A 24,689-nucleotide genomic window follows, 5' to 3' on the forward strand; every position below is an offset into this window, starting at 1 on the left:
TGCGGTACTTCTTTTGTGGACGCGCTCTAGTGCCTCGTTCTTTTGCATTTAAAAGAAAGCCCCATGCGATTAAAACGATAAGTAGACGTTACTTAAGATGAGAGATGTAATTTTACTCGCTAGGACTTCCAGAGTGCAAGTTAACTTTGTCTGAAGCAATAGTAGCCCAATCAAGAAATTCAAGGGTGCGACATCTATAATTTAATGGCGACCACCGATTAATCTTATATACGGCATGGCTTTAAAAACTTTTAATGTTTCCATCTTTTTACTCGTGTTCAATTGACCTGAATTTGCAGTGAATGGCTTAAACCAGGGAATAGCAGTCAGTGGTTTAGGACATTTGAAATAAGAGTCAACTGGCTCTTCCTTTCACTCAAATCTTTAAGGGATTGGTTGCCATCACCCATAAGAGTCTATTCCAGAGCCCCCGTTATTCAGATGATAACGCTTCATACTTTTATTATGCAACTGTCGAAAATTGTTATTTTGGATTTACTGTCTAGAACCTCCTCTGGCTCTTTCAACACACTTGAGTCTCCACAAAATGACCATGCTTAGGTTTCCGTGGATTAAAAATTACTAAGAATAGGAAGTTTGGGATTAGGAAGAAGAAAACAAAAAAGACACCTTTTGATCAAACTGTGATATTCTTACTTTATTAAAACACAGGAATCTTTTGTAAATAATTGAATTGAGGGGAAAACATACCACAACATTTTAACTCAGCAAGAATGAGATTTTAACTTAAAGAGAACTGGAAAAAATTATGTACTTAAGAACTTAGGTGCAAATTTCCTTCAAAGAATTGGAAACAGTATTAAAAGATTTACAAGTAATGACTCAAAAAGTTTCAAATTGATGAAAAACACAGAAGTGAATTTGAGACAACTCAAACATTCCACCTTATTCCTAAATAGGAACCTTAACTCAGCCTGAAATCAATGCCTGCCTGCCTGCCCACCAAAACTCCAGCCAAACACTTACCCACCATCTCCAAACACCATAACAACCACCCTATTCCTCTTTACCCAAGTTAAAACCCTCACCCTAGCCTGTAACCCTCCCTGTCTCTAACCCAAACCCATTTAATCCCAACCCATCCCAACATTTTACCTCCTCAACCTCCCATGATCCTTTTCAGTCATAGCCGCATTTGTAAACCCCTACCCACAATAGTAGCCCTCCCTCCGTCCCAATCTGTCTCTTAGTCCTTACCATCACCACCACTCCACCACCCATACCTTCCACCCAAAACATTTGAGTTATCTCAAACCTACTTTGCTTTGACATCAGTCCGTTATATGGGAACAACATTCTAAATTTCCTCCTGAATGTCTGACAACCTCTAAATTAGTGTAATATGATATGATATATTCAAAAATACAGTTCTTTACTTAATATATGCTTTTTTGGATCTAACTACATGCAGAGTTGCTGCAGAAGTCGTTTATTAAACCTTTCCAGCAAGTTTTAGAGTTCAAATAATCTATATAACATGTTGATTGAGAAATCTGAACTTTAACCTCAGCTAAGTACCTCAAGAAAATTGTAATGTGCTAAGACTTGAATCATTTTCCAAAAAAAAAAAAAAAACCTTGTTAATTTTGGATTTTATCTCCTGACCTGAAACACTCAGATTTCTCCTTAAGTAAATAGTGGATTAAAAGGTTAGTTGTTAGATTTTTAAGCTTTAAAGAATATTATGGAGAGCTCAGAATGTTCCAAGTGCAAAATGCCCAAATTTTGGAAATGTCATGTTTTAATTTCCAACACGCCTGATTTTAATTCAAGTCTAAGCGTGTTTTCTTGGACACAAAAAACTATTTTATACCAAGTTAAAGTTTTTGATATTTGTTCATTGTCATTCAGCTAGGTGAAATATGTATTACATCGTACAACATATTGAGAGCATCTAATTAGTTCTTGCAGTATCAATTTTGGATCAAAAATTTTGGCAAGGAAGCTTTTGGTTTTTATTCAAATTTTCCTGGTCAGTGCCTTTGGAAATTTCAAGAAAAAAGTATGAGAATATGCACACTAATGTTAAGGTGTAAGAGGTGATTGCACCATGGCTGGACATGTAAACCCGAAAAAACCCCACATGGGGAGAAAATTAGGACCATGTTCCCCAAACGTGTGCTATGGTGATTAAACCTTCGCGGTTTGAAGGTAGCTTAACAATGTTTTACCCTAAAATGTTTTACTACTGTAATTACACAGCCTTTCTTTGTTAGTGTCCTTTATGAAAATGCCTTATCTCCTTCTTAGGCACCAGTAGTTACATTTGTAGAGGCTGAAAAAAAGAATAAAACAGCAGATAATTTGAATAGTGTTGTGAAGAAAGTAGTGTTAGTTAATTATTGCTAAATTTTTGTAACCTATTTTGAATTATTTGGAATGTTAATTTTGCCAACACTCAAAATTTTCTCACACAGTTATATCTTTTAAATGTACATTTGCTGCTTGGGCTGATGTACTGTATTCAGAGCATCTGCAGATTCTTTGAATTTAAAGTGGAAGAACACACTAACACTCTGTGAAGTGTATGCCAATAATAACAATACCTCAAGGTACTGTGCCAAAATTCTTTTAAATGTTAAAATCACGTTATCTAATTTTTTTTCCTTAAAAATAACATAGCGGCAGTGTAAGGAATAAATGATTTGTTTTGTTTGAAGACGTAGATTTTTGTTAAAGGATGTTACAAGAGTTAGATTTGAAAGTTAGTCCTAAGCAATGAACCTGTATGATTGCTGGATACTTTCTCTGAAATTATTTTGTCTCATGAATAATGATTGTCTCTTCCTTATTCTTAAGGTGCAACAAGTTACATGCTAAGAACTCATAGAGAAAGGACCAACCTTTAAGTTTTCGTTTCCAGCATGGGGCTTTCTAGCTGCTAAGTGTTGAGATTCCAGTGAAATAAACTATCACAAGGTAGTTGGAATCTTAATGTTTAATAGAACGAAGAACTTACAGTGCAAGCGAATCCTAGCACGAGGTAAGACTAACGTGATTGGCTAACAAGAGTCACATGACAACAAGCGATTGCGTGACAATAACGTTACACTAAGGACTGTTTGCTCATGACTGGTCTGATAGGCTGTCAAATGGGTATAACCACAACAAGTATTATATGCCATTTTGGGATTCATGCAGTCTCTATATACTTCAAGAGTGTGATAAGTTTTTTTTTAAGTTCCTTTGCCTAACAACTTCTATCTGACAAGTTTGGGTACTCTCATTACCTGTTTGCTGGATATTGTAGTGATATTATTTGGGAGAGTTATATGTTAATAATTTCCTTGAGGTAACGGGTTCAATGCTGACCTGGATAGGATCTATGAATTCATTCTGGTTTATTTTGGTGCTTTCAAATGATCAGACTTCCTGGAAACTAATTAAAGCCTTCAGGCTGTTCTACATACTGTATTTGTGACAGTTAAGCTTACTTACCTTTTGAAAAGGCTGAGAATGAGTGTCTGAGCTGGAAAAATAATAAGAATTTTTTTGTTTGTTTGTCTGTAGTCTGAATTCCTTTTCCTGTTATTAATCTAGTTGTTTGCCCTGGAAATAAGACTTCAAGCCCCCAATATAAAAATGTTACCATGACTAACCTTGTTTTGATGAGAAATAGACAGAAATAAGAGGCATAACTAGCACTCACCTTTTTTACTGTTAAAAAAAATGTTTGAGAACATACTGGTTAGTAATATGATGAGTTATAGAATATATCAGAGGCATTATTGATACTCACCTTTTTTGCTGTTAAAAAAAAATTTTTGAGAACATACTGTTTAGTAACATGATGGGTTAGAGACTGATATAAGAAGTATTATTGATACTCACCTTTTTTGCTGTTTAAAAAAATGTTTGAGAACATACTGACTAGGAACATGATGGGTTATAGACTGATATAAGAAGTATTATTGATACTCACCTTATTTGCTGTTTAAAAAAATGTTTGAGAACATACTGATTAGGAACATGATGGGTTATAGACTGATATAAGAAGTATCATTGATACTCACCTTTTTTGCTGTTTAAAAAAATGTTTGACAACATACCGATTAGGAACATGATGGGTTATAGACTGATATAAGAAGTATTATTACACGACTCGGGCAGTCAGAGGGCCAATAACTAAAATCAACCACTCAAAATGCTCTATTGCCGATAAATATTCTCTAAGTATTGGACCAGGCACTGTCCCGAATGGTCACGAATGATACCGCACTTGTGGCCCTTTGAACTTTAGTCTTATAATAAATCTCCTATTAACCAAGCCTGCTCAGGACTGTACTGGAAGAATATCGGCCCTTGAGCTTTTCTGTACGGACCTTGCTGCACTCGGTCCGTACTGTCAAGATCTCAGGCTGATATTCTCCCAGTATGGCCCTCGCACTTGGTTAATAAGATATATTTATTGATACTCACCTTATTTGCTGTTTAAAAAAATGTTTGAGAACATACTGATTAGGAACATGATGGGTTATAGACTGATATAAGAAGTATTATTGATACTCACCTTTTTCGCTGTTTAGAAAAATGTTTGAGAACAGACTGATTAGGAACATGATGGGTTATTAAGACTGATATAAGAAGTATTATTGATACTCACCTTTTTTGCTGTTAAAAATAATGTTTGAGAACATACTGATTAATAACTTGATGATTTTCCACTGATATCTGCATGTACATGTAGGAGGCATTAGTAGCACTCACCTTTTTTGCTGTTTGAAGAAATGTTTGTTGACATAGTGGTAAATAACAAGTAAAATGATGTATGTATTTGTAAGAGAATGATGGTGCAACCAAAATAGGCTAGTACACTTATCTTCTCCTGAAAAAAAATGCTAGAAATTAAGTCTCAGCCCCAAATAATGGCACTTACCTTGTTCCTGAAAAAAGTTAGTTGTTAGTAACTATGACTTTCTAAGAAAGTGACACACAGAGAGACAGTCTTTTTTTAATAATTTTTTCTATGAACATCATTCTTAAGTTTTCAATGAATTTGCATGTGTATATTTTGGTGACATTAATTTTTTGTTATGTTATGGAACCATCAATCTTCAGGTCTGCTCCAAAAAATGGGCTCAGAGCTGCTAGAATTAAATCCCTGAAAAGTAAATAAATTAGTAATCTTGTAGTTAAAGTCTGAAGGTAGGTTTCTGAAGAAGAATGACAGACACACAGGTTGTTTCTCTCTACTTTTTTAAAATATTACAATCAGCTGCTTGTTAAATTCTTGCTAAGGGTGGGATGCACTTTAAATTTCCTAAATGAAAAATTAAGCATCTGCAGAAACCTCAAGTGTCAGTAAATGTCAACACCCCGATTGGAACACTCAGGGTGTCCCAGATCAGGTTTAAGAGGTTGGCTAGTTAACGAGTAAGGGTCGTTATCAAGCTCTTAGACAGTAAATTTGATGCCAATTGATGTTGAAATCGAAAGACGCAATGATAGCCATAGTGAATTTCAAACCGAAAGCCGAACTCGGAATAGAATAAAACACACCCACCTGGTGACAACTTGGAGACCTTGCCCTACCTTTGTAAGGGTTGGTTGCTGCACACATCAGGCCTCTGCGATCCAATATGTCAAGAGAAGAGTATTCTATTCCCCAACATTTTGAAGACAGCTTAAAAGCTAAGTTTTTAAGACAATTGCTTTAACGTATGAACCAAAAGCAAATATTTTAACTGGGCCATTTCTTAAGACTAATATGAGGTTTCCTTTCCATTGTGACTCCTCATCTGCTCCATAATGTTAGTTGATGTGTTCTATTTTTGCCCAGAATTTGAACTGACAGCTGTTATGCTATCAAACAATTATACAAGTAGTTTATTGTCTGTCACCTAAGCTGGTGTGTGCAGTTCCCTATTTCCCACTAAATAAAATCTTGTGTCCAAGTCTTGTTATTCTGCATTGGAGCTGATGTAGAGGTCTAAAATTTTCAGTTCTTGCCTCGTAACTTTCAGTGTTTTAGTCTTCCATAGAAGCTGTAAGGAGGGATAAAGGTTCCAGTTCTCCTCCCAGTCTTAAGTCTTGTTGGTCTTCTAAAGGGGAGACGGAAGGACTTATTACACTAGTTCTTGCCTCTTGAGCTTAAGTTTGTTGCCCTCCCAGGGGTTGAAGTGAAGGACTAGGTGGTGCTTGATGGACTTCGTATAGTTGTAGTTGATCCAGAGAAGGGACATGGTGTTTTAAGGGCTGTAGGCTGGTTTATTCTGGGTAGTAAGCAGCTGTATTGTTGTATTTGAAGTTAGCCATTTTCTCTCTAGTTGCAAAAGGCCTAGTAAGATTAAAACTATGCAAAGGTTTAATAAGAGATTTCCTTCTACAGCATGCCAAGTGTACTTGAACTTTTTGCACGTGATTGACTAATTATATAATTTGTTTTTTTTAAAGCTAACTGTTGATAACTTAGTCACTGAGTTTTATAACATAACCAAAGTAAAGCGCGCGCTCTGATTGGTCAATTTAGCGTCCCCCATTTGCCCATGGGTGTACGCTGCTGACGTGAGCAAATGCAAAGACTATTTTTCCGCGCGCGCTTGTTTTTTCTGGTCACGTAAGATTTGTTAACTAAAAGGGAACTCTTTAGCTACAATGTATCAATGTTATGTTATAAAACAAATGGTAAACACCACACCGTACACTATTGAGTTATGAATGCACTTGGGAGGTTTGCTAAGCACTCAAGAAGCTAAAGTCGCTCTCGGCTATCGCCTCGAGCGACTCTTACGCTTCTTTCGTGCTTAGCAACCTCCCGCGTGCATCCATAACTCAATAGCGTACGCTGTGGTGTTTACCATTTGTTAATTCTCTAGTCGCTTAATGCCCCCCAAAAAGCTTGAATTATTTTTTAAAATGAGACCAATACTCCGTCAATCTATTCTGAAAAACTGCCTTTAAATGCTTTGTTAATTAACTTCTTGCAAAATTTACCCCTTAAAGGTATTCAACTGTTTGAAATCTGAATTTTCTATTAGCAGGTAAAATGGTTACAAATATCTTTATGCTTTCGTTATTTTTCACCTGATTTTCCATAGGCTCGTGTTGATGATCTCACTAAAAAGACGACCTGAAAAAACCAAAGCATGCATGCTGTTATGTACACACACAAAGCTACATTCAACTGCAACTTAGCATCTGCAGAAAGAGCTTGAGATGAATAGAGTTGTTTTCTTCATATCTATCTTAACTGGTCCATGATATCAGCTACAGCATCATCTTTCCTGGAATTAGTAACGGTTAGTAATATCATCTTTTATCGAAGTGGAAATGTTAGCTCCCGAAAATGAGCTAGTCTCTGAAAGTGCACTTAAAGTGGTTTCTCAAACAGAGCGAGGGTCATTCAACTGCCAAAAAGCACATTTGCCCCCGAAAATGGACTTCTTCATGCTGTCCCAGAAGAAAAGTTGAGTGCAATTTTGCTTCCAAATGGGCCCAGAAATCCTGAAAAAGATGTTAGTAGCACTTACCTTCTTTCTGGAAAAAAATTTGGTATTAGTCAATGTTATGTTAATTGTACTTTGTAGCCAATTTATTTCAGAGTAAGACACAAAAACACACAGTTTTGCGATTTTTTATTTTTGAAAATGTTACGTGAATCGTTTTATTAGTTAATCGTCTAGGGTAGGATGCGCTTTCCTATATGAAAAATTTAGCATCTGTGGAAACCTCAAGTGTTCTTGTGTCAGTAAATGTTGACATCCCGATTAGAACATTAATGGTGTCCCAGATGGTAGCTAGCTAACGAGTCAAGGTCGTTACCAAGCCTATATACGTTAAATTGGATGCCAATAGGTGTTGAAATCGAAGGCCGGAGTGATAGCCGAAGTGAATTTGAAACTGAAAGCCGAACTCGGAATAAAATAAAACCCACCCACCTGGTGACATCTGGCAGACCTTGCCCTACCTTTCTGTGGGTTGGTTGCTGTGCACATGAGGCTGGGATGTTGAGTGAGGAGTTGATTTTGCAAAATTTGGTGACAGCCTGTAAGCTGACTCGTCAAACAATTGGCTTAATGTATGATTGAAAAGCAGATATTAATACTGGGCCATTTCTTAAAACTATATTATGTTGTCTGCTCTCCATTGTGATTCCTTCTCTGCTCCATGATGTTGGTTGATGTGTTGTATTTTGGACATTAATTGGCCCGCAATTTGGACTGACAGCTATTTTGCTGTCAAAATACAGCATACACTTAGCCTAGTTTATTTTCTCTGTGACCTAAGCTGGTGTGTGCAGTTCCCTATTTCCCACTAAATGAAGCCTTGACAAGCAGCTTCTACTGGAGTTAAACCACTAAACATGATAGAAGTGGCAAATGAGCACACTTCCCAGTTGAATGGCCTAATTTATCCAGTTAAATATATAGTAACTAAATCGATGTCTGGTTGAACCTTTGGCCAAAATGGGTTGCCGCAATAATTTTTACAATATAATTTGGTTGAAAATGCTTCACTAGATTGCAGTCTATGGAATTGCTGCTATCGGGTGAAACATTATAGAATTGGTATTTGAGGCGCTACTAAGCAGGGAGCTCCAGCGCGGAAGAGTGGATGTTGATGTCCATGGTTGAAGAGCCATTGTAGTCCTGGAGGATATGTGCACAGTTGATGCAGTCGTGATGTAGAATCAAGGCCGAAATTGTCTAAAGAAGAATCTTAAGCCGAAACCTAACCTAAGCCGAAAGTACCGGAAAAGGAACCCTATAAAATTAAGGGAAGAAAACAGGGAGGCCCAGCCAACCCCAGGGGACCCAACTAACTCAGCTAACTACATTAAATTAAGCCGAATGAGAAGTCCCCAGACTTCTGTCTGAAATTTAAAATGAGGTTCAACCAGTGCTTTATATTATAGTCCCTCTCGTCCAACCCACAAGGAATTCTCTGACCTGTTGTGTTTGTCTTCCATCAGTGTCTTCTTACTGACTCATTCCCAGATGATCATTAGAGTAAATGCATGTAACAAGATGTAGCAGACATTGGAAAGAAGTGAAGAGAAACTCGATTTGTGGTCTCATCTTCCCAAACAGTCCAATTCCGCACATCTTTGTATTTTCTCCATCAGAATCAATCTGGAAGGAGTCAGCCTTGACTTATTATGTGTTAGCTGGGAAGCAGTGGGAAAAGGAAAGGTGACTGGAACAGACTAGATCAGACTGGACTGGGATGGACTGGAGTGGAGTGGAGTGGACATTTGGAACTGGAAAAGTGGACCAGTTTGTGAGGATTGAGTCAGGAACCGCATGTTATGGCCAGTAGTCAATGGGAGCTGAAAATTGATTAATGAATATATAGAGTTAGTGATATAAACTGTAGTACTGTCATATTTTGATTGCAAGAAATTGTTTGAACATTGGCAATGGGAGGGAGAGCATTAGAGAGAAATTCATGATTAGGGTAGTTTCTAAGGTTTCCTTTACACACTAAATAGAGCATGTCAATTTGTCACACAGGATAAGCAAGGAATGGTCTTTTTAGGAGTAAAAGTCACTCTGAAAACTTCAAGAATGTTGTGAATATGAAAACTTAAAGTTGTAAGGAATTCCTTAGGAATACTTTCATTGGGACACAAATGGAAACTTGACTGGGATCTTCAAAACTCCTTGTTATGCACAAGGGAAGTTTGTCCTGAGAGGCTACCTGTTCAAATACGAGGTTATTTCAGTGCTATAGTCATCTACCCACCTTAAATCTGCTTGTCCAGTGTAGTTTCCTTGTGGCTGACTTTGGGATGTTGTGATGATTGATCCCTTCATGATATGTGTCTGGGCTGTTGACTGTCTTCATCAGCAGCATTAATTTAGGTCTGACATAGTTACAGTTGCACTAGTGCACAGTCTTGCCTAAAGGCTTTTAGCACTTACTTGAATGGGTTTGAATCCCACTGAGACCAAAAGATCTTTAACTTTTCTTTGTTTTTGTTTTTATTGTTGCAACTGTTATGGGTTTGAATCCCACTAAAGTTTTAAGTTATACTCACCTCTGTTGATTTTAGGTCTGTCCTTTGTAATTACAGCAAAGCATGTCTTGTATTAAATTGGATGATCTATTGTAAAGCTGTTAATCAGGCCTTGAAATCTTTTATATTTCTTTATTTGGTGGTTGTTCGGGCCCGGACCTGCAGTGGGAGGATATCACGCCCCCCCGTGAGACTGGACTTGTGATGAGACCACCCTCCTAAGGACATTTTTGTTGTATTAGTATTATGGGATATAGGAACATGTGCTTTTCGCTTGAAGTTAGCAGTCTTTTCGTTGGATTAAAAGGAGTGATTTAAACCGTTGTCAAAAGTTGAAGTTTAATTTAGCAGTCTGAACAAAACATTATGGTCCTTCGGAGCTGGATCTGAGAAACCTTTGGGGAAGCAAAGCACTAAGCAGAAAAGTAAACATCGAGATAAACGATTACAGGATTGAATATGGCAGACAACTGTGCATGGTCAGTGGAGGAAATTGTGAGTGAAATGTCTCTTTCCCAAGTCAAAGCCGAGTTACAAAGGAGAGGATTACCGGCAAAAGGAAAGAAATCAGCTCTCATGGCTCGGCTTATCGTTGCTATAAAACAACAAGAATCTAATCCTCCATCTTTGCAAAACAAAAGTAAGGGATCGACTCATAAAAGTTATAGGCTCTAAACAGGCCTTGCCAGCTGACAACGTGCCTGCAGCATCAACTGGTAAACTTTTGTCGTCACAGTCTCCTAATCATCAGTTAAGTAGTTTTCAGTTGTTAAGAAGGAAAGAAATGATCCTCAAGATGGACATTAATGCTGTGAGACAAGTAATACTTGAGACAAGCAGAAGTCCCAGCAACAACGTCATAAGAATGGAAAATCGTTTTCAAAAGTTGAATGGTTACATAGAGAGTTGCAGTGAGGTAAGAGAGGAAATTATTGCTCTTATTTCTGATGATGAGGTAGCTGAAGAAGCTCAAAGGTGGATTGACTATCGAGTGATTGATAATGCTTTAGACATAGCTCAAGAGTATATATCTATTCAGGAAGTTTCCAAGGTAGACGAACAAACTGCTTCGGGTTCAGCGGAGCACAAACAGTCACATTTAAAATTACCAAAACTTGAGTTACCCAAGTTTGATGAAGATGTTTTAAAATTTCAAATTTTTTTGGGACCAATTCGAGGTTGCTATTCATGATAATGACAATGTGCCAGCTGTTCAAAAGTTCACCTACCTGTGTTCAGTGCTTGAAAGGATTGCTTATAATACAATGGAAGGATTTGAAGTCACTAGTGCTAATTATCAGCATGCTGTTGATGCTCTGAAACATCGCTTTGGTAGGAAAAGAATAATTATTTCATCTCTAGTCAAGTCAATTGTCCAGCTACCAAAGTCAAACGAAGGAGTAGAGTTTTTGCGAGATCTCCATGATACTCTAAAGAATCGGATTAGAGCACTGGAGGCCCCAGGCGAAAAGCCAATGACCCATTCTTGTATTCTCCTTCCAATATTGGAAACCAAACTTCCACCTGAGTTATCCGAGAAATGGGAATTAGAACTAACTGGCACCAACGAAGAAAGTGTTGATCTTGAACTTTTCTTCAAGTTCCTGAATAAACAAGTGATTTCCAAGGAGGCCGGAGAAAGGAATGCTAGTATGATTGGTGAGAATGGTGGGACAGCTAGAGGAAGTGGGGGACGAGACAGGATGGAGCTGGCGCAAGGGACACCCGGGAGAAAGTGTTTTCAGCAGCCGCTCTACTAGCAAGTGAGACAAATCGGAGAAGTTATGCAGCTTGCCATGTGTGTAAGGAGCAGGGCATGAAATCTTTAAATGGCCAGAGCTTGAGCGAAAGTCAGTTGAGAAACGTTGGCAGTTAGTAAGGGAGAGCTGGCTGTGTTTTAACTGTTTAAAGCCTGCAATTACTTTCCACTATTCTTCAGTCTGCCGCCAACCCAAGTGCAAAGTTGAAGGATGTGGCCGGCGTCATCACAATATACTTCATGGTGACTGGGATCCTAGCATGGAAGAAAAGGGACATACAACGTTAAGTGGATTCGTGGCTTCGTACAACTCCAAGATGCAACAAGCCTTATTACAGACTGGGACAGCCATGCTGGTTTCAGACGATTTCCAGAGAGCACCTGTAAGGGTTTGTTTGACTCAGGAAGCCAGAGGTCTTATATCACCAAGAAGGCTGCCGAATCATTTGCCCTTGATGGACCTTCTGAGGTCCTTAGTGTATCCATGTTTGGGGGAGAAACCAGTCAAATGAAGAGAATGAAGAAAGTCAGATTCTCACTTGCCTCTGTTCAAGAAAACGTTTCAACGCCAGTTAGTAGGGAGGCCCTCACCATTGACAAGATCTGCACACCACTAGAACCAGTGGAGATCAGGCTAGAAGATTATCCCCACCTACGGAACTTTATACTTGCCGACTCGTACCCTCGTGGACCAGTTAACGTCGATATTTTGATAGGAGCAGACTTTTACTTTTCATTTATGAGTAGTAAATGCAAGAAAGGAAAAACCACTCATGCTCCCACTGCAGTAGAGTCAACACTTGGATGGATTGTAGGAGGACCCATTGAGGGTCTTCCTTCCAAGAACACTCAATCCATGCTGTCTACCGTGTGCATTGATCCAGTTACAGACATTCTTAAGCAGTTTTGGGAGCTGGAATCTATTGGAATTGTAGATAAAAGGACTACACCCATGTCCTTAGAGGAAGAAGAGTCTGTTAGACAGTTCAACGAGGGACTGAAGTTTGATGGTGAGCGTTATGAAGTACCTCTGTTATGGAAAAGCGATGCTCTGCCATTCAAGTCAAACTACCTCCAGGCAGCCAAGAGACTTGAGAGTGTCGAAAGACAGCTTAGAAGAAACCCAGCGAAAGCCAATGCTTACAAGGATACCATTAACCAATACGTAGATAAGGGATTTGCTGTAGAAGTAAAGGAAGCTGTTGATGATAACGAGAAGGTCAGGTATTTACCTCATCACGCAGTCTTTCGAGAGGACAAGAAAACTACAAAATGCCGTGTTGTCTTTGATGCTTCAGCATATGACGAGCATGAGGTATCTCTCAATGACTGTATTCTGTCAGGGCCAGCACTTCAAGCTAACCTGGTATCAGTATTACTTCGATTCCGAGCACGTAGGATTGCACTTATGGCTGATGTTGAAAAGATGTTCCTCCAGATCAAGGTTGACGAACGAGATCAGGACGCTCTACGATATCTTTGGAGGGGTCTACAAAGTGATAAACCACCGGGAGTGTACAAGCTGCAAAGGTTGGCATTTGGTGTTAATTGTAGTCCATTCCGGGCCATTGCCATAGTTCAAAGCCATGCGAAGAAATGCAGTGAAGAGTTCCCTGATGCATCAAGGAAAGTCCTGTCGAACATGTACGTGGATGACTGCCTTAGTGGTGCTGATGATGTTGAAGATACAGTGAAGTTATAGCAGTCCTTAAGTGCGATGATGGAACGAGGTGGATTTAATCTGACAAAGTGGGCCAGTAATTCGAAGAACGTCCTTAGCCACATTGCAGAGCAAGATCAGGCAGAGTCCAGTACTGTTGATTTCAATGCAAGGGAACCACACAAGGCACTGGGAATATGTTGGAATACACTAACTGACTCCTTCCTCTTTAAGGTGCCACCAAGTAGACTGGCCGTTCGTGACCCTGAGACGAAGAGAAGTCTGTTGAGCATTGCGTCGAGGGTTTTTGACCCTATGGGACTAATCACACCATTTACAATCAGAGCGAAAATGTTGTTCCAAGAACTATGGCAGAGGGGTTTACAGTGGGAGGACCAGTTAGATGAGGATATTGCGAAGCAGTGGAGGTCGTGGAAATCGGAACTTTCACAGTTAAGTTGTATCACCATTCCCCACTATTTCATGGAAAACATTGGATCAAGTTCTAGAATAGAGCTCCATGGCTTCGGTGATGCTTCACCTAAGGCATACGGTGCGGCAGTCTATATCAAGTGCTTGGATGAAACCGGCCATACATCAACACATCTTGTCATGTCCAAATCAAGGGTGGCTCCCGCAAAGGCTGTATCATTACTGAGATTACAGTTACTTGCAGCTATTGTTAACGCAAGATTGCTGAAGTTTGTTGTAGAATCCCTAACGTTAACACTCAAAGTAGAGCAGTTAGTGTGCTGGACTGACAGCATGGTAACTCTTCAGTAGATCAGACGTGCAAGTAGCCAGTGGAAGACATTTGTAGCAAACCGCGTTGCTGAGACTCAGTCCACATGGGACCCCCACAATTGGAAACATTGTTCAGGGGAGGACAATCCTGCTGACTTACTTACACGTAGAGTGCCCGTAAAGGTCTTAGCTGATAGCAAGTCGTGGTGGAGTGGACCGTGCTGGTTATCTTCTCAATGCCTGCCTGAACAACGAGAGTCGCCAAATGAATTGACCGAGTCTGTGGAGAAAGAAAGAAAACAAAGGGTGACAAGAATGTGCGCGTTGATTACTATGGAACCAGTAATTGATCCAACTCGATATGAGTAATGGCTGACGCTAATCCGGGTAACAGCATTTGTTCTTCGAGGTGTTCGAGCTTTTAAGTCAGGAATAAGTGCAGGTTCCAAAGAGCTGTCAGCCGAGGAGCTGCAAGATGCCAAGTTGAGGTGGTACCGGGAGATACAACAAGAGGTGTACCAAGCAGAGTATGAAAGGCTGGGGGAGGACCTTCCTTTACCAAACACCAGTGCTATATTAACATTGGACCCTTTTTACGACAAGAGAGATCGCTTGCTGCGGGTAGGAGGTAGATTACAGCACTCAGACTTGCCAGAGGGTACCAAACATCCAATAATCTTACCACTTAGGCATGCGGTAGTTGAGAAAATCATACAAAGTGTGCACAAGGAGTTACTTCATGCTAGACCTGAGGGCACTCCTTCGGTTCTACGACAAGAGATCTGGCTCACCAAGGGATGTCGTGAAGCAAAAGAATCCTGGAAAAGTGCCTTGTTTGTCGATGTCAACGAGTTGGTCCATGTTCACAGAAAATGGCGCCATTGCCATCAGAGAGGGTGTCATTGTTTCCAGCCTTCACTCACGTTGGTGTAGACTTTGCAAGGCCATTGTTCGTACGAGGGAGTGCCTCCCCAGAAAATGCTTACATATGTATCTTCACTTGTGCCTCCTCCTGCATGACCCATCTAGAGCTTACGGGTGACTTGCTCACTAAAGAGTTCTTTCAGGCATTTATTCGTATGATCAGTAGACGAGGGCTCTGTAGAACCATCTGGTCTGACAATGTGAAGACGTTCAAATGCGCTGACCGTGAGATCCAACAGTTATTCCCACAAGGGTCATCTGTCAATAAAGGATTATGGGACAGGATAGATCAGGAAGAGCTCCAGGCCAAATTGACCTCCAAGAGAATCAAGTGGAAGTTCATCGTCGAGCGCTCCCCTTGGCATGGTGGCTGGTGGGAAAGGCTGATGCGTTCAGTGATGGAACCTCTTCACAAGATCTTGGGCAAAGCGCTGTTGTCCTATCAAAAGTTGGCCACCATCCTTGCCATGATTGAAGCCGTTATTAACTCGAGACCGCTCACCACAGTAAGTGACGACATCAGAGATCTAACGCCTATAACACCAGCTCATCTTGCTATTGGAAGATCCCTGTTTAGCTTACCGGACTTCGTAGTTGAAATTTCAGCAAACAAAAGCACAACGAGGCAGCGATATCTGTACCAGAAGAAGTTTATTAACCATTTCTGGCAGCTGTGGCGGGGAGAGTACTTGCATCAGTTATTCGTCAGAAAGAAGTGGGTGAATGAACAACCAGCCCTCAAGATTGGAGATGTAATGCTGATTTCTGAAGACAAGGTGTCGAGAGGAAAGTGGCCGATGGGAAGAGTTGAAAGACTGCTTCCTGGAAAAGACGGCTTGATTCGTACGGTGAAAATCGGCATGGCTATGCTTGGAACTACATGTCAGTACTTTGTAATTAGCGCTTCTAGAGAGAATAGTTATGTTGGGATATGTAGTAGCTGGTTTAAGAACCGTTACAAGGTCAATCACTTAGTATGATTGCCGAAAACTTTGGTGGAGCTTTTGTGATGACTCACTACGAAACCTGATGCAGATCTTCATTGCTATGTGTGCAAATTTGAATTGCAGATCTTTGGCTCATAGCGATAAAACATGTAAGCACTTTGAAGAAAGTGCTGGGGATGTACATGTACATCGTGTAAGGTGGTTTTGTACAGCTCACTGTACTTAATCTAGAAGCTAATTTACCTCTTTTTAATTCTGATGAGTGACCAGGACAGAATTTTCCTTACATTATCAACAAAATATCAAGCAGACAGGTGATGAGGAATAAAGAAACATATCAACCAGGGAATTATTAGTTGATCCAAAACCAAATTCTCCAAGCTAACATCATAAAAACTGGCAGACAGTGAAGAGTATTATTCCACGAAACCTTGGCAGTGAGAGGGTTATCAGTAAGCAGTAATTTCTGTCAGCAGTTGCCCCCTTGAAAGCGAGCTGCACATATGAGAATGTAAAGGAAAGCTTTTAAACAATGGAATAGTATTCCATACTGGCAAAGATTTAGTTGGCTGTAATAAAGAGAGAAATGACAGAGATGAAATCAATATTTATAGAACAAGAGGATAGAGTCTATTTCAGTAAGATAGCGGTCATTAAGGAAGATAACTACAGACCCTAGCAACCTTGTTAGAGAAAGAATTTCAGGTAGGGATATAACAAGTAGAGGTACAACACAATAGGGTCCATAGATTTTCCTTGTAATACTTTGGCAGCATTCTTTTTTGTAGGAGCCAATTGAAACCACTGGACATTCCAGCTTTTGCTTCTTAGCCTCAAGTCTTGTCTTCTCGTCTTCTCAAGGAGCTGAAGTTAAGGACTACATTATCCAGTTCTTGCTTCTTATCTTCAAGTCTTGTCTGTCTACCAAAGGAGTTGTAGTAAAAGACTGAATATTCCAGGCTTTGCCTCCTAGCTTCAAATCTGTTCCCTCCCATTTATGAGGTGAAGTAAAGGAGTAAACAAGGCACTCTTTTCTTGTAACTTCAAGAGTCTTCTTCTATAAGATCTAAAGTGAAGTTCTGAACATTCCAGTTCTTGCCTCTTTGCTTCAAGTCTTGTTTTTTTATATAGAAGCTGAAGTATTCCATTTCTTGCGTAATAGCTTCAAGTGTTGCTGTGGTCTATAGGAGCTGAAGTAATGTTGTCTTTTTTTAAGAGCTGAATTGAAGGACTAACTATTTCATTTCTTGCTGCTTTGCTTGATGTCTTGTTGTCTTCAGTGAAAATGAAGTAGAGGACTAAAATATTCCATTTCTTGTCTGGAAGCTTTAACTGTTGATGTCTTCGGAAGGAGCTGAAACGAAAGACTCAAGATTCCATGTCTAGCGTCCAAGTCTTGTTATTCTGCATGGGAGCTGAAGTAGAGGTCTAACATTTGCAGTTCTTCCCTTGTAGCTTTAAGTGTTTTTGTCTTCCATAGAAGCTGTAAGGAGGGATAAAGGTTCCAGTTCCCCTCCTAGTCTTAAGTCTTGTTGGTCTTCTAAAGGGTCGACGGAAGGACTTCTTATACTAGTTCTTGCCTCTTGGGCTTAATTTTGTTGCCTTCCACAAGGGTTGAAGTAAAGGACTAGGTGGTGCTTGATGGACTTCGTATAGTTGCAGTTGATCCAGAGAGGGGACATGGTGTTTTAAGGGCTGTAGGCTGGTTTATTCTGGGTAGCAAGCAGCTGTATTGTTGTATTTCAAGTTAACCATTTTCTCTCTAGTTGCAGAGGACCTAGTAAGATTAAAACTATGCAAAGGTTTAATAAGAGATTTCCTTCAACAGCATGCCAAGTGTACTTGAACTTTTTGCACGTAATTGACTAGTTGGATAATTTGTTTTTTTTCTGAGCTAACTTTTGATAACTTAGTCACGGAATTTTCTCTAGTGGCTTAATGCCCCCTAAAAAGCTTGAATCATTTTTTTAAAATGAGACCAATACTCCGTCAATTTATTCTGAAAAACTGCCTTTAAATGCTTTGTTAATGAACGTGTGGCATAATTTACCCCTTTATTTGCAGGTAAAATGGTTACAAATATCTTTATGCTTTTGTTATTTTTTACCTGATTTTCCATAGCCTTGTGTTGATGATCTCACTAAAAAGACGACCTGAAAAAACCAAAGCATGCACGCTGTTATGTACACACACAAAGCTACAGTCAACTGCAACTTACCATCTCCAGAAAGAGCTTGAGATGAATAGAGTTCCCTTCTTCATATTTATCTTAACTGTTCCATGAGATCAGCTACAGCATCATCTTTCCTGGAATTAGTAACGGTTAGTAATATCATCTTTTATCGAAGTGGAAATGTTAGCTCCCGAAAATGAGCTAGTCTCTGAAAGTGTACTTAAAGTGGTTTCTCAAACAGAGCGAGGGTCATTCAACTGCCAAAAAGCACATTTGCCCCCGAAAATGGGCTTCTTCATGCTGCCCTAGAAGAAAAGTTGAGTGCAATTTTGCCTCCAAATGGGCCCAGAAATCCTGAAATAAAAGATGTTAGTAGCACTTACCTTCTTTCTGGAAAAAAATGTGGTATTAGTCGATGTTATGTTGATTGTACTTTGTAGCCAATTTATTTCAGAGTAAGACACAAAAACACACAGTTTTGCGATTTTTTATTTTTGAAAATGTTACATGAATCGTTTTATTAGTTAATCGTCTAGGGTAGGATGCGCTTTCCTATATGAAAAATTTAGCATCTGTGGAAACCTCAAGTGTTCTTGTGTCAGTAAATGTTGACATCCCGATTAGAACATTGATGGTATCCCAGATGGTAGCTAGCTAACGATTCAAGGTCGTTACCAAGCCTATATACGGTAAATTGGATGCCAATAGGTGTTGAAATCGAAGGCCGGAGTGATAGCCGAAGTGAATTTGAAACTGAAAGCCGAACTCGGAATAAAATAAAACCCACCCACCTGGTGACATCTGGCAGACCTTGCCCTACCTTTCTGTGGGTTAGTTGCTGTGCACATGAGGCTGGGATGTTGAGTGAGGAGTTGATTTTGCAAAATTTGGTGACAGCCTGTAAGCTGACTCGTCAAACAATTGGCTTAATGTATGATTGAAAAGCAGATATTAATACTGGGCCGTTTCTTAAAACTATATTATGTTGTCTCCTCTCCAGTGTGATTCCTTCTCTGCTCCATGATGTTGGTTGATGTGTTGTATTTTGGACATTAATTGGCCCGCAATTTGGACTGACAGCTATTATGCTGTCAAAATATAGCATACACTTAGCCTAGTTTATTTTCTCTGTGACCTAAGCTGGTGTGTGCAGTTCCCTATTTCCCACTAAATGAAGCCTTGACAAGCGGCTTCAACTGGAGTTAAACCACTAAACATGATAGAAGTGGCAAATGAGCACACTTCCCAGTTGAATGGCCTAATTTATCCAGTTAAATATATAGTAACTAAATCGATGTCTGGTTGAACCTTTGGCCAAATGGGTTGCCGCAATAATTTTTACAATATAATTTGGTTGAAAATGCTTCACTAGATTGCAGTCTATGGAATTGCTGCTATCGGGTGAAACATTATAAAATTGGTATTTGAGGCGCTACTAAGCAGGGAGCTCCAGCGCGGAAGAGTGGATGTTGATGTCCATGGTTGAAGAGCCATTGTAGTCCTGGAGGATATGTGCACAGTTGATGCAGTCGTGATGTAGAATCAAGGCCGAAATTGTCTAAAGAAGAATCTTAAGCCGAAACCTAACCTAAGCCGAAAGTACCTGAAAAGGAACCCTATTAAAATTAAGTGAAGAAAAAAGGGAGGCCCAGGCAACCCCAGGGGACCCAACTAACTTAGCTAACTACATTAAATTAAGCCGAATGAGAAGTCCCCAGACTTCTGTCTGAAATTTAAAATGAGGTTCAACCAGTGCTTTATATTATATTCCCTCTCGTCCAACCCACAAGGAATTCTCTGACCTGTTGTGTTTGTCTTCCATCAGTGTCTTCTTACTGACTCATTCCCAGATGATCATCAGAGTAAATGCATGTAACAAGATGTAGCAGACATTGGAAAGAAGTGAAGAGAAACTCGATTTGTGGTCTCATCTTCCCAAACAGTCCAATTCCCCACATCTTCAGTATTTTCTCCTTCAGAATCAATCTGGAAGGAGTCAGCCTTGACTTGTTATGTGTTAGCTGGGAAGCAGAGGAGAGGACTGGAGTGGACTGTTGGAACTTGAAGTGGACCAATTTCTGAGGATCTAGTCAGGAACTGGAAGTTATGGCCAGTAGTCAATGGGAGCTGAAAATTGATTAATGAATACATAGAGTTAGCGATGTAAACTGTAGTACTGTTGTATTTTGATTGCAAGAAATTGTTTGAACATTGGCAATGGGAGGGAGAGCTTTAGAGATAGTTTCATGATAAGGGTAGTCTCTAAGGTTCTTTACACATTAAAAAGAGCATGTCAGTTTGACACACAGGATAAGCAAGGACTGGTCTTTTAATGAGGAAGAGTCACTCTGAAAACTACAAGAATGTTGTGAATATGAAAACTTAAAGTTGTAAAGAATTTTTTAGGATTACTTTTATGTCCACTAGATCACACGATACCAGAAATGTTTCTTCCACAAAATCTGCCAAGGAGATTGGCCGACACGTTGTATCCATCACGAAACTCAAGGGTACATGTCATCACTGCAGGGCTTTCTATCTGAAATCTTCAAGGTGAAATTCAGCTCCACATAATGCCCTTTTGGAGCTTGTAAAAGTTGGCTTAAGGGAAACTGTGGCACAACTCTGTGAAGGCATACTTCCGCCATTAGCCCAGCTGCTTATGAAATCAAGAGAAAAAGATAGGACAGTCAGTAAGGTTCCTAACTGAGATCGTGAAATATGTCAATGTCGCCAAAGCTATGAAAAAATAGCATCTCGACTAGAAGCTCTTTTCAAAGTCGTTTCAGGGAACGCTCAATATGACGTTTTGATGAACCCTAATTTTCCCCCCTACACTGTCACCCCCCTGAATCAAACATGGAGGTCACGAGAATAAAGGAAATGATCACCAGCCATTCGGAGACCATTACATTAAACGATTGAGAAATCGGCCAACGTAACTCAGACGGATTACTCACTGAAATCTAACTGGTAAATATTCAGATAAATCTAGATGTCTTTAACCACCTGATTTTGAAATTAAGCACCCAAAACATATTGCAGATTCTTTCTGAGTGCAAAAAAAAAATTAAATTAAATTAAAAGCGAGAAGACATCGTAGCTGGCATCCGAAGCTCTTGTCTATTTTTATCACGATAATTCAATTCGTAAGATACACACTCTTTTTCTTTTGTTTTTTCAAGTTGCTATCAAAATTTGATGAATGGAATTTTTAATTAAGCGCCTTTTGGGCAGACTGTTCTCGTATAAAATGTAAATGACATGACTACGCGAGCGCGCGTTTGATGCCAAACAACAAAAGTGAAAGGTTAAAGATTCTGAGCGCAGTGAATGGGGCCCTTTTTCTTTTTTGTACAATTTTGGAAATGATCGATTTTCAGTATAATGTAGGCAAAAATTGAAACAGTAAAACCGCTAATGCATTTTTTTAGTTGACTTCAGGTGCCGCATAAATTACGACACAAACATGGTCGTGATCTGCTGCGAATAAAACCAATCAGACTCGAGAGAGAAGCAGAAATCAACTTGAGTGCTGTGTTTTCTCGTAATTTCCCAAGGAGCAGTAACTCTATTTTCTTAATGCTCTCCAGCCGGGGTTATCCACAGTGTGTCTCACGTGCGCATATCACTTACTTTCTCGCGAGTTATTTAATGCGCGCCTGGATATTTAGGGAATTAACATGCGGGCTATTTTCATGAGAACAAAAACCGAGTGTCTAAAATTAACTAATTCCAATCCTATTGAATAGGTTTAAATAACACATTTAGTCTCTTAACTTGATACTCCATTAGATAAAGAGAACAGTGCTTACAGAAAGCAATAATGAAAGCCCAGAAGGTCCTTTTGGACAACATCTTCCTGTTTTCTGCGGATGGCCTGAGGGGAAGTTTGAAGATCGAGTAGAGTTTCTGAATATACTCAAATAAATATATCTTATCAGAAGTTTTGTTGTGTGGTATTGCTGATTGTGTTTACGAATTGTGCCGTATTTTGACGAGCCCGTAGGGCGAGAGATTTATTATCCAACACGCCAAATTATTATTTCAGTGCAGGCGAGTTTTGCGGATATTTCTGGCGTACAAATATCGCGTGATCTTTGTACTCGTCTCGCGCATTATTTGTACTCTATGAATCACATTTGGATAGTAAATATATCTTATTATTAAAAACTGGATCAATGCAATTCAAGATTTTTTATTGGCTTAGCCATTATGGTATATCAGCCAATATACCATAATCTACAAATATGGTAAGCGTACGCGTCAGCTTAAAATTAAAAGGAAGCTAAAAAATCCAGTTTCTTCTTACAAAATAATAATTTCTTGAGGGCGTTTTTAGTAAAACAATTATTCCACTCGCGCTTGTTGGATAGGAGATGATTATAGCCAAGTCGGCCTTACACGCCTCGTTTGCTATCTATCATCTCATATCCAACGCGCGCTCGTGGAATAATTGTTAATTAGACGTTTTGTTGTGTGGTATCGCTGAGTATTTTTACGAGTTGTACCGTATCTTGACGAGCCCGTAGGGCGAGTCAAAATACAAATAACGAGTAAAAATACTCAGCGATACTACACAACAAAACGTCTAATAGGTTATTTGTCATCCAACAAGCCGAACTTTTATTTCAGCGCGGGCGAATTTCGCGGATATTTATTTACGGGGAGTGCGTGACAGAAGTATGCGAAGCGGAACGGAATTGGCGCGTTGTTGTGTTGCTGTTTCTATTTTCTTCATTAAATGAAGAAATTTTCTGGTCGTCAAGCTGTTTTTCTTCGTTCGATTCATCTAATGAAATTGGATCTATATTTGCCAGCCATTCTGACTCTTCGTCGTCGGAAATATGATTCAAATAGTCCGCCATTTGTTTCTTATTTCGTAGCTACAATCCAATTCTTCGCTTGCGCGATGCGAGGAAACCTGGTTAACCGGTACTCTACAATAGACGAGTACAAATACCGCGTGATATTTGTACTCGTTTATGGCGTTATTTGTACTCGTCTAGGTGTAGTTGGATAATAAATACATCTTATTGGACGTTTTGTTGTGTGGTATTGCTGAGTATTTTAACAAGTTGTGCCGTATTTTAACGAGCCTGTAGGGCGAGTCAGAATACAAACAACGAGTAAAAATACTCCGGCGATACTACAAAACAAACGTTTGATAAGAGATTTACTATCCAACACGCCAAATTGTCATTTCAGTGCGAGCGAATTTCGAGGGTATTTCTGGAGTACAAATATCGCATGATATTTGTACTTGTCTCGCGTGTTATTTGTACTCACGAAGAGCATTTGGATAATAAAGTAAAGTAATGGATAGTGCATTTTTATCCAGGTGAAGCGCACTGTAAATTTGTGGAATCTTGTAATGCACGACAGATCTCAGATTCCGCGTCTGTCTTCCTCACAAAGAAGTTAAAAAGGATAAAATGAAGCCATATCATAATCGTCATGTATTATATAAGTTTTTTGAAGACACTGCTGTACAGAACTGAAGCTTTAACGGGGACTTCTCTGAACCATATTTTAGCACATTTGACTACTGAATAAAAACGATTTATGTTGTCACAATATTATGAAATTGTCCCTAAACTGGAAAAGAAGGTTGGTAAAGAAATTCTTGGAAAAAGTAATTTCTCCCCTATCTTGCGATTACATTTTCTCCAGTGATGTAATGTTCAAAGTTGTCTTATTCTTCTACGGTATTTCTGCTTTATTCGAGCGCCAGAAAGAACGTGTCGCGGTAAACAATTCACTGTATAAAAAATGTGGACATATTGTTGTTATTATCCCTGCGAACAAATCATGAATAACTACTAAAAACGTAGTATGGGAAACAGCGTTAATCAGTTTTAAAATTTCTGAACTTCGATTTCTTTTCTAAGGATTGGGCGAAGTTTTTGATGACAGGCCTGAGTAACTACGAATTTCTCTATCAGCCCTTTAAACGAAAAAATGGAGAGGTAGTCTGAATAAATAATTGCCATGTTTAAATTCCATGGACGCAAAAAATGTTTTTTTTTTCCCTGCGGTTTTGAAACATCATCCTTCACTCGATTTTTTGGATGTCATAATTCGGTGTCATTTAGAATTATCTTTCTTCGTACATTTTAAATATCAAAAAGAAATAAATACCTGAAATATATTCTCGCTGCTCCCTCACTACGATTCAGATCGAGTGTCTTTAAAACAGCAATGAAGTCATATGCAAAAAGCAGGCTGCATACGGCTTTTCCAGATCATTATCATAAAAATACATTCTAATTAGTGAGTTTTCCATTCATTTCAAGTCACAATGGACGACATCCTCAAACATATGTGCTATAACGTCGGGAATTGTGCCTTCAGCTAGTTTTGCATTTCTATAAATATAAAAGGTTCTGTCAATTTTAATAATTTGAATATATCAACAAAGTTGAAATGGTAAATTGGCCACCGTAACGATTACAAAAGCTGACGTTTCGAGCGTTAGCCCTTCGTCGGAGCGAATGTAGAAT

At 39.3% G+C, this 24,689-nt stretch overlaps 3 long non-coding RNA genes and 1 pseudogene across 3 annotated transcripts; 2 read left to right on the forward strand and 2 right to left on the reverse strand.

Annotated features, from left to right (window-relative positions):
• Window positions 1–24,689, forward strand: part of LOC148737511 (uncharacterized) — a 182,314-nt pseudogene that overhangs the window by 127,274 nt on the left and 30,351 nt on the right.
• Window positions 632–6,299, reverse strand: LOC148737526 (uncharacterized). The gene is made up of 3 exons (XR_015996871.1): window positions 3,460–6,299; window positions 2,865–2,930; window positions 632–2,296 (listed from the first exon to the last, which is right to left on the reverse strand). It is a non-coding gene; the product is annotated as an uncharacterized LOC148737526 (long non-coding RNA).
• Window positions 17,932–21,083, forward strand: LOC148737527 (uncharacterized). The gene is made up of 2 exons (XR_015997441.1): window positions 17,932–18,335; window positions 20,012–21,083. It is a non-coding gene; the product is annotated as an uncharacterized LOC148737527 (long non-coding RNA).
• LOC148737528 (uncharacterized) lies at window positions 20,768–24,476 on the reverse strand. The gene is made up of 3 exons (XR_015997440.1): window positions 24,328–24,476; window positions 22,002–22,066; window positions 20,768–20,842 (listed from the first exon to the last, which is right to left on the reverse strand). It is a non-coding gene; the product is annotated as an uncharacterized LOC148737528 (long non-coding RNA).

Source organism: Stylophora pistillata, chromosome 2 (genome assembly GCF_964205215.1).
Source record: "Stylophora pistillata chromosome 2, jaStyPist1.2, whole genome shotgun sequence".
Lineage (NCBI taxonomy): Eukaryota > Metazoa > Cnidaria > Anthozoa > Scleractinia > Pocilloporidae > Stylophora > Stylophora pistillata.